Source organism: Lissotriton vulgaris, chromosome 5 (genome assembly GCF_964263255.1).
Source record: "Lissotriton vulgaris chromosome 5, aLisVul1.2, whole genome shotgun sequence".
Classification (NCBI taxonomy): domain Eukaryota; kingdom Metazoa; phylum Chordata; class Amphibia; order Caudata; family Salamandridae; genus Lissotriton; species Lissotriton vulgaris.
This window is the reverse complement of record NC_141693.1, coordinates 362,120,386-362,135,816: the sequence shown is the minus strand read 5'-3', so window position 1 is coordinate 362,135,816 and position 15,431 is coordinate 362,120,386.

Sequence of the window (15,431 nt, the reverse complement as noted above, 5' to 3'; positions counted from 1 at the left end):
TAGCAGACATATCTTGAATCCGTCTTCCAATTGTGTTGTCTGCCAAAGGGATTTTATTAAGTTCAATCTCAAATTCTGGCCCAAATATTGTTCGAACAATAGCACAGCAAGATTGCCTTATGGTGGTTTCGGCAACAGTGTGTGGTTCCTTGTTTTTGGCAATTATTTGAGCAACCAAGTAACTTGCCTTTTGAGCTTTCTCTGATGTCTTCGTTCTCTTTGTGAATGATGCAGACTGCTTCCTTATAGATTTTGCAAGCTCAATAAATTATTCTACAGGTTTTTCTGACAAATGGCTGTGTTTTGTGGTAAAATGGCGTTTTAATTTATTTGGCACCGTACTTTCATTTGCTAGTATTTCCCCACAAACTAAACACTGGTGACGAGGATTGTTTTCATTACCAGAAAATGTGAACCCCAGTTCCATATAAGCTTTATTATATAAACGGGGATTGGCGATTTTCCCTATACACTTCTTAAGTACTGAGAAAGACTGTTCAGTTGATTCTTGGGTGCTCTGCTCAATAGCTGCTACATTTTGTTCTTCGCAAATGTCATTGTCACCAGCTTTTCGCTTCCGAATTATAAACTTATCCATTTTGAGTTTCTGTTTGCCTTCCGGGAAAATGAAATGTGGAAATCTAGAGATAGGAAGAACATGAGATACAAAGTTTAAAAATCTTACGCCTCGCTTACAGTCTTAATTCTCTCTAGCAACATTTCAGGATTTGTGTAGTAGATAATCATGTGAAATCAGAGCTCAAATGGTATTCAATATGCTCGCTAATAACAAGCACAAGAAAGGATCAATCTGCGGCCAGTGCAGCTGTAAGCACGAAAGGCCTTTGGCATGGGGTGGACATGAAAACTGAGCATGGGCATAACACAGAAAAACATGGGTGTCAAGGCTCTGCTGTGCAAGCCAAGCAGGGCATGAGTGGAGGGGTACATTAACGCTGTTGGCATAAAATTAATATACTGCCAATCTCAGGGGTGTAGTTTGTATCCCATGGTGCTAGGTTAGTTAACTAGTATGGCGCCAATCTCGGAGATGTAGTTACAACTAGGTGCTCATTGTGTCAATTAATTGCATCTCAGTTTAGAATGCCAATCAGAGTGGGGTCTCATTTAGTATAATATTCCTCTTTTAACTAGGGATGAACCTGTCTTGTGAAATCTCATTACACAGTTACCAAGTTATTCCAGTTTTGCTGTACAGATAGTTCAGTCCTGGTCCATAATTTATATATTGGTCCTGCGCCAGTGCTGTGTCACACATTTTTCTTTCATGGATCAAGGAGTACATAGCTATCATGCTACCACTGATCCACGAGTTCATGCTTTGCACCGGCAAGAGAAGGGTTTAGGCATGCTATTTGAACTAAAATGGGGCAAGACTTTAGAGGCGACTGCAGATGTGCACCTCTGCCTGTCAGTGGCTCTCACTCTTCTGAGCTCCCATTCTATCTGCGTAGTTCTCTCTCTCACCTCCCCACACACATACACACGCACATTTCCTCTCTCTCGCCCTCTCTCTTTCTCTCTCTCCCTCTCGCCCTCTCTCTCTCTCCCTCTCTCCCCCCCCCGACCTGCCCTGATGACTAGGGCATGCATTGTGAATTGTTCTTAGGTCCACAGCATTGCCTCAGTCGTGTAACCACGTTGGAGCCCAAATACAACCCTAGCATGTGCTGTGGTATGCAGTTCTATTATTAAGAAGAACAGATTACTGCTGATTTCTCCTTATTGCCAATTTCTTTGTGGTAGGTTTTTAAAAAATAAAGTGCTCATGCACAAGCACCTTGCACTATCGGTATGTCACTTTTTTGCATGGTTAAATTGATGCACCGGCGGCACAAGGGAAAATAGAACAATCAACAACCAAACACACAGACCAAGTAATTGGCTACACCACAGAGCACAATACACATGCTACAATACAGAGCGACTGATCAATGACAATGCACAGACCAAACTCATAGACTGACTGATCAGGTATAACAGGTATAACAGATATAGACCCGCTGATTAATTAAAGACACACAAACTGATCACGCACACAGGCACATAGTGCCTTTAAATCCAAAATGTTATGGGAGAAATAAGGAAATTCTGCATCCAACAAGAGACATTTAAAATCAATACACCACCCTGCATGAGAAACTCAATGTGGAATTACAATTGATCGGGGACGGGGCGGGGTGTAGAGCTGAGCGACTGAACTTGTGAACAAGCCAAAAGCATCCGCAGGCAAATGAAAAGGCAACATTTGGCAAATGCCACATTCATATAACAGAGCAGCATAGATACAGTGACCCCTGTAAATGCACACACTCCCGGCCACCTAGCTCGTGTTTAGACACAGGGGACCACGTGTGATTGCTTATTGCATCACTCTCTGGGGGGCACCAATGTCATTGAAACATCAGCTCTGGCCTGCAATTTAAATTTCATTTCATTTCAATGTTGAAGTGTTCAGTAAATGTTTACTGGTGAATTGGACACAGTTTCTCTCAAAACAACTTCTGTGGATGCTAATTGCACCATGTTCTTGACACTGATTCCCAGTGCTTAATTTGTAACAAAATTTGTGCCAGTACCCAAAATAGTTCTTAGGAGTCACTGCTGGAGTGGCCCACTTCAAGCACTTGCTGCCTCCTACTGCAATGTGGAACTGGCACTTCTCTTGGTTCGTACCTTTCTGTAACTCTCATCTTCTCTCCTCCTAAATATCTTACTTTCTCTTCTCCTGTCTGTTTTAATGTTCCTGTCTACAAACCACATGCATCCAAAGCTGGGCAAACAACATACACTACCAAACATCTGCCATTTTAATACCGCCTTCAATCTGCCATTCAAATGCACTTATAAGACACATAGACCATGAAGAGGTCCCACCCAACCTCTCTCCTGCCCTTTATTTGTAAGCTTTATTTACACTGTTACAATCAACAGGTAAATAATGTAATCTGTGCATTTCTATGTGTAGCCTGTTGAAAAACAATGCAAATGCACCTAAAATAATAAAACATAATGGCTCGTCTAGTACATCAGAGAAAGTGAATGGTCAGCTGGTGCTCATATGTGACCTTTTACTCCTAAAAGCAGTGAAATATGCTATGAGCTTTGGAAGGATGAAAAAACGGAAATAGGCTCAGCAAGCATTTTAAAGTAGCCTGCAGGTTGCTCATCTCTGGAGCAAGTTCCCCAGACTGATGAGCTACGTCAATAGGTTTTGATACTGTAACTGCAATTTGCACTCAATTCTCAGCAGCAGGTGCGCGAACCAAGAGAGCCATTGTGAGAAGTTGGCCTGGTAAATGATGTTCACTATTCAAGTGAGCACCTTGCACCAGTCCAAACAACCCTTATGGTGATAGTTGTAAAGTCAACCTTATAGACCAGCTATCCTAGTGGTAGCAAGGACAAAGCAGTCTTAGGCTAAACTCAAGAGGGCATGTGAAGCCAGCTGTTTTACCATATGTAACCCCTTTAATACCAAATGAAAGGACACCACACAGGATATATATAAAATATATATGCTATTTATTTCTAGACAATCCCTCTGAACTCTTTATGAGGTCAGAGGCACAAGCACAATACAAGATATTCAATTAAAATACATTAAGTTGCACAAAATACAGTAGGGCCCTAGGGGCACGCTAAACCGTATACTAAAATAGTGGTATAAGGACCACTACACCGAATGTGGATAGGCATAGGGCCTAGGGAATTGCTGGGGCTATGCTGAGCTACCAAGAGTTAGGAAGCAGGAGGCCCACGGGATGCGTGTGCAGTGTCTAAACACACACACGGGTTACCGTAGAGAATGAATGGGAACGTAAAAGATGGAAACTAGTTCTTTTAGGACACTTCTGACTGGACTCGGTGAAAGTTACTTGAAACCTAGACAGTTGGATAGTCAATACCCACAGGAACACTGGAGTACTCGTGTTACCTCACCCACAGGAAGCGGGTGCATAGGTGTCAAAGTGTGTCGAGTTTCGTCGCTGAATCCTATGGAGCCTGGAAGAAAGATGCTGCAGGCGACCAGGAGAGAAGTGTCCGGGTGGATCGAAGATGAAGAGGACCTGAAAGCAGAGGGGACAGAGTCTGGGTCACTAGCCAGTGACCAGGAAGGAACCAGGCGATGTCGTGAAGCAATCAGGTGATGACGTGAAGCTTGTCTCTGCAGCCATGTGGACCAGGAGGTGTCGACGATGACCAGGAGTCAGGCACAGACTGGCCCACAAAGGCTCTCGCTGTCAGCAGTGTCGGCTTCTGGATTAAAGTCAACAAGCCTTGGCAAAGGCAACCCACGTAGGAATCAAAGTTCGCTTCTTAATCAGACCAGCAAGGCCTGATGGGCTGCTTCTTTTCAGGGAAGCAGGGGCCAGTCTGGAGCAACCAGACTAGCAGTTTAAATTCAAAGGTTCGTCACCAAGATGGCTACTAGCCAACGGGCAAGTGACCGGGCAGACGCATCAAGCAGGAAAATGCAGAAGGGCCCCACGCAGAACTCGTGAAGTATGCAGGGCTGATCTTCGGTGCAGATGATGCTCGGGGCTGGGGATTCTCAATCCCCAATGCACATCTTCAAGGGTGCCTCGGGTGCTGCACAATTAACAAGTCACTGACTTTTCAAGATGGCCGGTCCCAAGTCGCTCGTCGCCTCCACGGGTCTCAGCTCTGCTGGGACTGTGGATCGGGCTGTTGGAAGTCTGGAAGTCTGGTTCTTGTCAGGCTCTGTGCTCGGGCTCTGGCGGGAGCATCGACAAAGCAAGCCATTGATTGCTGGATGGTGCCTGCTTGTGCAGGGTGATCACTCCTTGACCACAAGGGAGATTCTTCAGTCGTCTTCTTGCGACTGTACAGCTTGAATTATACGACGCATTTCACGTTTTGTGCTTCTATACAAATAATTGTATTTTAAGTGATTACAATTTGCTTTGTGGAGCCATTATTCGATGTAAATACTTTGGTTCATGCGTCGACTACACTGCTGTTTTTTAGCACTTGCACATTCACCATCACTAATTGTATATAGCGCCTTGCACCAAGTGTCACTGGGTTGTCACATGATCCGTTCTGTACAGTGCTGTTTTAACTGTATTGTCATGTGAAATATCCCCCTTTGCTTCTTGGTAAATAACATTACCTTCTTTAAAAATCAATTGACTCCTTGGTTCTTCCTTCCTTGTAATGCATATTGCATACACTTCTAAAACTGTCTTCACATAATACCTGTTGGGAATTGTTTTTGCTTACACGATACACCCTACCCAACGAGGTCTATGGGTTTTCTCCTGTTGTTCTTACACACGGGCTCTGGCGGGAGCATCGACAAAGCAAGCCATTGATTGCTGGATGGTGCCTGCTTGTGCAGGGTGATCACTCCTTGACCACAAGGGAGATTCTTCAGTCGTCTTCTTGCAAAGTAGTTCGTCGAAGGTCCAGAGTTTCATTTCAGAGTTTCAGTCAGGATAAATCTAAAGTCTTGGGACTCAGCTCCTACCTATATACCAAATCTAGGGGCTGGATTACCTGCTAGGTCCCTCCTATGGGAGGGACCAGGGAAGGGGGTGGTTACACCCCTTTCCCTTTGTCCAGTTTCGCGCCAGAGCTGGGGCTGGAGGGCCCCAGATCCGGTTTGAACTGGACTATGCATGGAATACCTTGTGTGCCCCAGGCAGTGTCTCATTTCTTTCAGCCCTCCCTGCCCTAATACACAAGAGCCTGTCTGGGGTGGTGCTAGCACCTCCCAAGACAGGAAACCTATTGTTCAAGCCTCCCTCGCTGGAAGGAGTCCCAGCAGCAGGAGGTCAGACTTTTGCCTGTGGCAGCAGCATCCATTTTGTGATGCTGAGGCTCTGGTTAACTTTAACCAGGAATAGTAGGAACAACATGTCTTCTCCCTCTAGAAGGGTGGAATGCTACCCCTGTCGCCAGAACTGGTGAGGGGGTAGTCTTCCAAAACGTATGACACCTTACGCGACATGTTTTGATAAAGCCAAACCAGAGTTAGCATTTAACTGCGAGGTTCATAATGCACTTAAGAGTATATGGTATGGCAATATCCTAGAACAGCTATAAGGACATGGTTCCGAAAGCTGCAGACAGGCTCAGCTCATGCTAGAGCACCATCTCACATAAAACCAAGCACTCTGCCTCCAGGATTGTTAAGGCCTGCCATAGGAGTGACCTATAGGTATATATGTGTCTAGATATAAGGTTAGATATAGGAATACTATATCTAATCAAGGGGTGATTACACAACCTTTCCCCAGCTGAGTGATCAGCCAGCTGTGCCAATGTGAGTGGCCAGCCAGAGGTGGCATAGTACATGCTGCAGCCCCTGGTAGGCCTTGGATGCACCTATGCCCTGGGTACCTATAGTACTCTGTACAGGGGCTCATAAGGTGACCCAATATCCAATTGGTAATGCACCTAAAGGACATTGTAGTGAATTTAGAGAGAGAGCAGCTGGGCTGTGGGCCTGATTAGCAGGCCCACAGCCACATTAAGTCGAAAACCAGTGAAGCAAAAAGCAAAAAGTGGGGTGACCATAGGAAAGCAGACCCTACTCTCCGACACAACCCCCCCCCCCCCCCAACGCAGGGACATTAGACTAACCTTGACCAGTTGTGTCTTCATGTTCTAAGTGGAAGTACCTGGAGAGACCATCTGCAGTGCCATGGTCAGTCCCTGGTCTGTGCTCCACTGTAAAGTCCATCCCCTGTAGGGAAATGGACCACATGAGCAGTTTGGGGTTTTAACCCTTCATCTGATTTAGCCACAAGAGGGGCTTATGGTCGGTCCGAATCTTGAAGTGAGTGCCAAATAAGTATGGTCTCAACTTCTTCAGGGCCCACACCACAGCAAAGGCCTCCCTCTCAATGGCTGACCAACGTTTCTCTCTAGGGGTCAGCCTTCTGCTAATAAAAGCAATGGGCTGGTCTTGACCATCTACATTAAGTTGTGAAAGCAGAGCTCCCACCCCAACTCAGAAGCATCTGTTTGGACACTGCACTCTTTGGAGTAGTCAGGACTCTTTAAGATAGGTGCAGAGCATATGGCCTTCTTCAGGTCATCACATGCCTTTTAACAGCTTACTGTCCACTGAACCTTCTTTGGCATCTTCTTGGAAGTCAAGTCATTAAGTGGTGTCACAATGGACCCATAATTCTTAACAAACTTTCTGTAGTACCCAGACAGGCCCAAGAAAGCTCTGACCTGTGTCTGGGTGGTTGGAGGAGCCTAGTCTTTGATGGCCTGGCTCTTACTCTCCAGAGGTTGAACCTGACCCCGACCTACAAGGTGGCCCAGGTACACAACCTTACTCTGCCCTATCTGGCACTTTGTGGCCTTGATAGTTAGGCCTGCCTTCTGCAGGGCCTCTAAAGCCTTCTTCAGGTGGATCAGGTGATCCTCCCAGGTGGAGCTGAAGCAATATCATCTAGATAAGCTGCACAAAAGTCATCCAACCCAGTGAGGACTTGGTTCACCAACCTTTGGAAAGTGGCAGGTGCATTCTTCAAACCAAAGGTCATCACCACAAATTGATAATGACCTCCTGGGGTTGAGAAAGCAGTTTTGGCCTTGGCATCCTCAGCTAACCTAATTTGCCAATAGCCAGCTGTCAAATCAAATGTGCTCAAAAACTTGGCAGAAGCCAATCTGTCAATTAGCTCATCTGCTCTTGGAATTGGGTGAGCATCTGTCCTAGTGACAGCATTGAGACCTCTGTAGTCCACACAGAAACTCATCTCTCTCTTACCATCTTGGGTGTGAGGTGTTGGTACACGGACTACTGGGCTGGCCCATGGGCTCTCTGATGGCTCAATTACTCCCAGTTCCAGCATCTTTTGTACCTCAGTCTTTAAACAGTCCCTGACATGGTCAGGTTGCCTGTAGATCTTATTCTTACTAGGCAGACTGTCACCAGTGCCCACCTCATGGGTGCACCAGTTAGTCTGACTAGGTGTTAGTGAAAACATATGTCTAAAAGACTGTAGAACTTGTCTGCAGTCCTGTTGCTGCTGGCCAGTGAGGCTGCCAGCTAAGGCCACACCATCAACTGAACCATCGTCAGGGTTCTGAGACAACAGGTCAGGGAGAGGGTCACTCTCTTCCTCCTGCCCCTCATCTGTAGCCATGAGCAAGCCCATGCCTGCCCTGTCAACGTACGCTTTGAGTCTGTTGACATGGAGCACCCTGTGGGGGCTCCTGGGAGTTCCTAGGTACACCAGGTAGGTGACCTCTTCCTTTTTCTCAACAATGGTGTGGGGTCCAGACCATTTGTCCTGGAGTGCTGCTGGGGCCACTGGCTCCAACACCCACACCTTCTGTCCTGGCTGGTACTCAGTCAGCACAGCCATTTGGTCATGCCAAGCTTTTTGAAGTTCTTGGCTAGCCTCTTCATATACTCAGCCATCCTGGAACGGAGACCAAGTACATAGTCCACTATGTCTTGTTTAGGCTTTTTGAGAGGTAATTCCCATCCTTCCTTTACCAGACATAGGGGTCCCCTAACAGGATGTCCAAACAAAAGTTCAAAAGGGCTGTAGCCAACCCCCTTCTGTGGGACCTCTCTGTAAGCAAACAGAAGGCAAGGTAGAAGGATGTCCCATCTTCACCTAAGCTTTTCAGGTAAACCCTTGATCATGCCCTTCAAGGTCTTGTTGAACCTTTCAACAAGTCCATTGCACAGTGGATGGTAGGGAGTAGTGAAATTATAATTTACACCACACTCTTTCCACATTGCAGTCAAATATCCTGACATAAAGTTTGTACCTCTGTCGGATATTACCTCCTTCGGAAAGCCCACTCTTGAGAAAGCTCCCAGGAGGGCTCTGGCCACAACAGGAGCTGTTGTGGTCCTTAGGGCAATAGCCTCTGGATACCTGGTGGCATGATCCACTACCACCAGTATAAATCTGTGCCCAGATGCTGTTTGGGGATCCATTGGTCCAACAATGCCTATCCCAACTCTTTCAAAGGGTACCCCCACCACAGGTAGTGGTACCAGCAAAACTCCTTAGTATCTTCTGACATATGGGGCCAGTGAATGTGAGGGACAAGCCTGTCCCAAGTCTTGTTCTGGCCCAAGTGTCCTGCTAAAGGAATATCATGGGCTACGGTAAGAAGGAAACCCCTAAATGACTGAGGTATAACCAACGTCTTGGAAGCACCAGGCTTGGGGTCTCTAGCCTCAGAATAAAGGAGTCCTTCATCCCAGTACACTTTGTAGGTACCTGTAGCATTCCCAACAGCCCCAGAAGCAGCTTGCTGTCTGAGGGGTTCAAGAGAGGAACAGTTTAGCTGTGCCTGCCTCAAGTCTGCCCTTGAAGGTCCCACTGTCCCAAGAAACTCAACCTGTTCAGGTTCAAGCTCTTCTGGGACAGTTCCCTCAGAGGTATCAAAATCAGCTTACTGTGAAGGCTGATCTTCACTTTTAGGCAGGGGGAAGGCACTGCTTTTACCCTACTGCTCTTTCTCTTGGGAGGCACTTGGTCCATAGTTTTAGCATCCAAGGCCTGTTCAGTGAGACACTTTTTGGCCTGTGACCTGGTCACAGCAAGGTCGTGTGATGCTAGACCTAACATCTCTGCATGAGTCCTATTCTCCACTTCTTACCATTGTGAGGATTCAAGGTCATTGCCCAAAGACATTCAACGGGGAGATCTACACTTACCACAACTCTTTTGAGGCCAGTTATCCCTCCCCAGGAGAAATTAACAATTGCCTCACTATGTGTAGTAGTGACATTGCTAGCATTGGTCACAAGGTAATTATCGCCCAATACAATCTGTCCAGGGTCCACAAAGTAAGGTGTCACCATTGTGACTCTGGCACATGTGTCCCTGTATGCTTGAGCCACTTTGTCATTTATCAAAGTTGTTTGTCTGTACTTGCCCAGAGTAATGGGACTCACAGTAGAGGACATAGCCATGTCCCCATCACAGACAAGAACAGCCTGAGTTGGTATTCTGACTAGGCCAGAATCCATCTTAGTTCCTACGGTTAACCCTACTATAGCCTTGGGTTGAGAACTACCACTGCCAGCTGAACTAGGGGTGCAGTTGCCTTAGGGGCAGCAGTGGTAGGGGCTAAATCTTTCTTGGTGCAGTCACTCGTCCAGTGACTAGTGGATTTACATACATTACACCAAAGTTTTCTTTGGCCATCTTTCTTCTTCTTCTTGGAAGTTTGGGACCCCCCCTCATTGGACTTTTGGGGCCCTGTAGAAGACTTCTGGTTGTTTTGTTTCTGATCTCCGCCCTTCTGGTCTGCCTTTTTCTGATCACCACATTGGACCTGGTTTTTCTGCTTAACCCTGGTTTTGACCCACTTATCTGCCCTCTTTCCCAATTCTTGGGGAGAGGTCAGATCTGAGTCAATCAGGTGTTGATGCAACAACTGGTTCTGACAATTGTTAAGTATTTGCTCTCTCATGATCAAATTATACAATCCTGTATAGTCCTTAACTTTACTTCCCAACAACCAGCCTTCCAGAGCCTTAGTGGCACAATCAACAAAATCAGTCCAGTCCTGAGTCTGTGTCTTCTGGGTATCTCTGAACATCAACCTGTACTGTTCAGTGGTTAAGCCAAACCCATCAATCAGAGCACTCTTCAGGACAGTGTAGTTGTTAGCATCCTCATCACTAACTGTGAGGAGCTTATCTCTACCTTTTTTCTGAAAAGGAGAGCCACAAGATTGCTTCCCACTGACTTTGGGATTCCTACTGTACTTTGCAGGCCCTCTCCAAAGCAGTTATCCATTTGTGGATGTCATCCCCAATTATGTAGGGGGGCACAATCTTACTCAGGTTTTTATTTTCATAGGTCCTGTCTTTATCCTTAGGGATATTGCTGCCACCAGTGGGCTCTAGCCCACCAAACTTCCTTTCTCTCTCAAAAGCAAGTTTTTCCTTGGCTAGGGCAAGTTGCTCTTTCTCAATTCTGAGATTGACTTCCCTCATCCTAGCCTGGTGTTCTCTCCTCTGAGGAGAAGTCATTCCCCTCTGAGAACCCCTAGAAGCATTGGAGTGAAGAGATTCACCTGAGTGAGATCTTTCTCTCCTATACCTCTGAATAAGCCCACTTGAAGGCCTGAATAGGGCTGTCCCATTCTCAGCCCCAAAGTGGCTTAGGTTAGCCTGGCTAAGTCTTCTGACTGGTACCTGGCTGTCTACCTCTTCCTCAGACTCTTCCTCAACCCCATCCTCACCATCATCTATGATAGGGGGGTCAGTGGCATCATCTGAAGATGGCAGGACCTCATCTGCATTCCCTGTAGGGTCTGTGTCAGAGGCTTTTAGAGCTTCAGACTCATCTAAGAGCTCTAGGAGTTGCTGAAGTGTAGGGTTAGACCCTTGTTTCAGCCTACTTGTGGTACACAAGTGTCTCAGTTCCTTGAAACTGAGGATAGCAAATTTGCATGGTGCCCTGGGAGGGTCACTCTCTACGAGTGGAAGTCCACTGGACTCTCCTGTGCCAGACATTGCTCTAGTGAGGCGTGGGTGTATGCACCTACCTACACTAAGTGTTTTCCTACTAAACCTCTCTAGGAGCTGTAGTCAGGGTGTGCTAGGCCCTTTGCTCTACAACAACTAAGTTCAGTAGAACGTAAGTATTCTAATCTTGTTTTATATGTACCTTTAGGTAACTGTATGATCTTTCAAATGATATTGCAAAGATTACAATTGGAAAAACAACAGCAAGCTCAAATCCCCCACCGATGCACACCAATGTGTGAAGTTGTCCTGGTATATGATGTTTACTATTCTAGTGACCACCTTGCACCAGTCCAAACAACCCTTATGGTGATGGTTGTAAAGTCAACCTTATAGACCAGCTATCCTAGTGGTAGCATGGACAAAGCAGTCTTAGGCTAAACTCAAGAGGGCATGTGAAGCCAGCTGTTTTACCATATGTAACCCCTTTAATACCAAATGAAAGACACCACACAGGATATATATAAAATATATATGTTATTTATTTCTAGACAATCCCTCTGAACTCTTTATGAGGTCAGAGGCACAAGCACAATACAAGATATTCAATTAAAATACATTAAGTTGCTCAAAATACAGTAGGGCCCTTGGGGCACGCTAAACCATATACTAAAATAGTGGTATAAGGACCACTACACGGAATGTGGATAGGCCTAGGGCCTAGGGAATTGCTGGGGCTACGCTGAGCAACTAAGAGTTTGGAACCAGGAGGCCCAGGGGATGTGTGTGCAGTGTCTAAACACACACGCGGGTTACCATATAGAATGAATGGGAACGTAAAAGATGGAAACTAGTTCTTTTAGGACATTTCTGACTGGACTCGGTGAAAGTTACTTGAAACCTAGACAGTTGGAAAGTCAATACCCACAGGAGCACCGGAGTACTCGCGTTACCTCACCCACAGGAAGCGGGTGCATAGGTGTCAAAGTGTGTCGGATTTCGTCGCTGAATCCTATGGAGCCTGGAAGAAAGATGCTGCAGGCGACCAGGAGAGAAGTGTCCGGGTGGATTCAAGGGTGGATCGAAGTTGAAGAGGACCTGAAAGCAGAGGGGACAGAGTCTGGGTCACTAGCCAGTGACCAGGAAGGAACCAGGAAGGAACCAGGCGATATCGTGAAGCAATCAGGTGATGTTGTGAAGCTTGTCTCTGCAGCCATGTGGACCAGGAGGCGTCGACGACAACCAGGAGTCAGGCACAGACTGTCCTACAAAGGCTCTCGCTGTCGCCGGTGTCGGCTTCCGGATTGGAGTCAACAATCCTTGGCAAAGGCAACCCACGCAGTAATTGAAGTTCGCTTCTTAATCAGACCAGCAAGGTCTGATGCGCTGCTTCTTTTCAGGGAAGCAGGGGCCAGTCTGGAGCAACCAGACTAGCAGTGTAAATTCAAAGGTTCGTTGCCAAGATGGCCACTAGCCAACGGGCAAGTGACCGGTCAGACACGTCAAGCAGGAAAATGCAGAACGGCCCCACGCAGAACTTGTGGAGTGTGCAGGGCTGATCTTCGGTGCAGATGATGCTCGGGGCTGAGGCTTCTCAATCCCCAATGCACAGGTTTGAGGGTGCCTCGGGTGCCGCACAATTAGCAAGTCGTAGACTTTACAAGATGGCCGATCCCATGTCTCTCGTCACCTCCACGGGTCTCAGCTCTACTGGGACTGTGGATCGGGCTGTTGGAAATCTGGAAGTCTTCTTCTTGTCAGGCTCTGTACTCAGGCTCCGGCGGGAGCATCAACAAAGCAAGCCATTGATCGCTGGATGGTGCCTGCTTGTGCGGGGTGGTCACTCCTTGACCACAAGGGAGATTCTTCAGTCGTCTTCTTGCAAAGTAGATCCTGGAAGGTCCAGAGTTTCGTTTCAGAGTTTCAGTCAGGATAAATCTAATGTCTTGGGACTCAGCTCCTACCTATTTACCAAATCTAGGGGCTGGATTATCTGCTAGGTCCCTCCTATGGGTGGGACCAGGGAAGGGGGTGGCGCCTTTCCATTTGTCCAGTTTCGCGCCAGAGCTGGGGCTGGAGTGCCCCAGCACCGGTTTGAACTGGACTATGCATGGGACACCTTGTGTGCTCCAGGCAGTGTCTCATTTCTTTCAGCCCTCCCTGCCCTAATACACAAGAGCCTGTCTGGGGTGGTGCTAGCACCTCCCAAGACAGGAAACCAATTGTCTTAGCCTCCCTCGCAGGAAGGAATCCCAGCAGCAGGAGGTCAGACTTGTGTCTGTGGCAGGAGCATCCATTTTGTGATGCTGAGGCTCTGGTTAACTTTAACCAGGAATAGTTGGAACAACATGTCTTCTCCCTCTAGAAGGGTGGAATGCTACCCCCGTCACCATAACTGGAGAGGGGGTAGTATTCCAAAACGTATGACACCTTACTCGACATGTTTTGATAAAGCCAAACCAGAGTTAGCATTTAACCGCGAGGTTCATAATGCACTTAGTAGTATATAGTATGGCAATATCCTAGAACAGCTATAAGGACATGGTTCCGAAAGCTGCAGACAGGCTCAGCTCATGCTAGAGCACCATCTCACATAAAACCAAGCACTCTGCCTCCAGGATTGTTAAGGCCTGCCATAGGAGTGACTTATAGGTATGTATGTGTCTAGATCATGGGTACTCACAAACTTTCTCTAAGGGGCCAAATTTACAGTGTAGTTTGTGGCCGAGGGCCGCACCGGTGGGGGCGTGGTCAGTGAGAGAGGGGGCGGGGCTAGAGACAACAAAAAAACTGTGACCATGAGGTTGAACACAGGCCCTGGCAGCGGATGTCTTTGTCCACTGAGCCACCAGACCGAGCATACACACATATCTCTCTCTCTGTATCCCTCCCTCTCTATCTTTCTCTTCCTCCCTCCCTCTCTCTATTTCTCTACCTCCCTCTCACTCTCTGTCCCTCCCTCTCTCATCTCCCTCACTCCCTCTGTCTCCCTCACTCTGTCTCCCTCACTCTCTCTGTCTCCCTCACTCTCTCTGTCTCCCTCACTCTCTCGGTCTCCCTCACTCCCTCTCTGTCTCCCTCCCTCCCTGTCTCCCTCCCTCTCTCTGTCTCCCTCCTTCTCTCTGTCTCCTTCCCTCTCTCTGTCTTCCTCCCTCTCTCTGTCTCCCTCCCTCCCTCTCTGTCTCCCTCCCTCTGTCTCCCTCCCTCCCTATCTCTGTCTCCCTCCCTCCCTCTCTGTCTTCCTCCCTCCCTCTCTCTGTCTTCCTCCCTCTCTCTTTCTCTACCTCCCCTCTCTGTCTCCATCCCTCTCTTTCTCTCCATCCCTCTTTTACTCCCTCCCTCTCTTTTTCTCTCCCTCTCTCTCTGTCTCCCTCACTCCCTCCCACTTCCTCCCTCTCTCCCTCCATCTCCCTCCCTCTCTCTGTCTCCCTCCCTCTCTCTGTATCCCTCCCTCTCTTGGTCTCCCTCCCTCTCTTGGTCTCCCTCCCTTTCTTTGTCTCCCTCCCTCTCTCCGTCTCCCTTTCTCTCCCTTTCTCTAACTGTCTCCCTCCCTTTCTCTAACTGTCTCCCTCCCTTTCTCTCCCTGTCTTCCTCTCTCTCTCCCTCTCACCCTCTTTCTCCCTCCCTCCCTCCCTTTGTCTCCCTCCCTCCTTATGCCTCTGCCTCCCTCCCCTCCCCTGTCTCTCCCTCTCTCTCCCTCCCCGACTCTTTTCCTCCCTCGCCTTCCCCTGACTCACCCTCTCTCCCTCGCCCTCACCTGACTCTCTCTGCCTCCCTCTCCCTCCCCGGACTCTCTTCCTCCCTCCCCTCACACTCCTTCCCTCCCCTCACTCTCCCTCCCTCTGTCTCTCCCTACCTCGCCCTCCCCTGACTCTCACTCTCCCTCTCCCTGCCCTGACTCTCCCCCCCTCCCTCCCTCTCCCCTGACTCTCCCTCTCTCTCCCTCCCCTGACTCTCCCTCTCTCTACCTCCC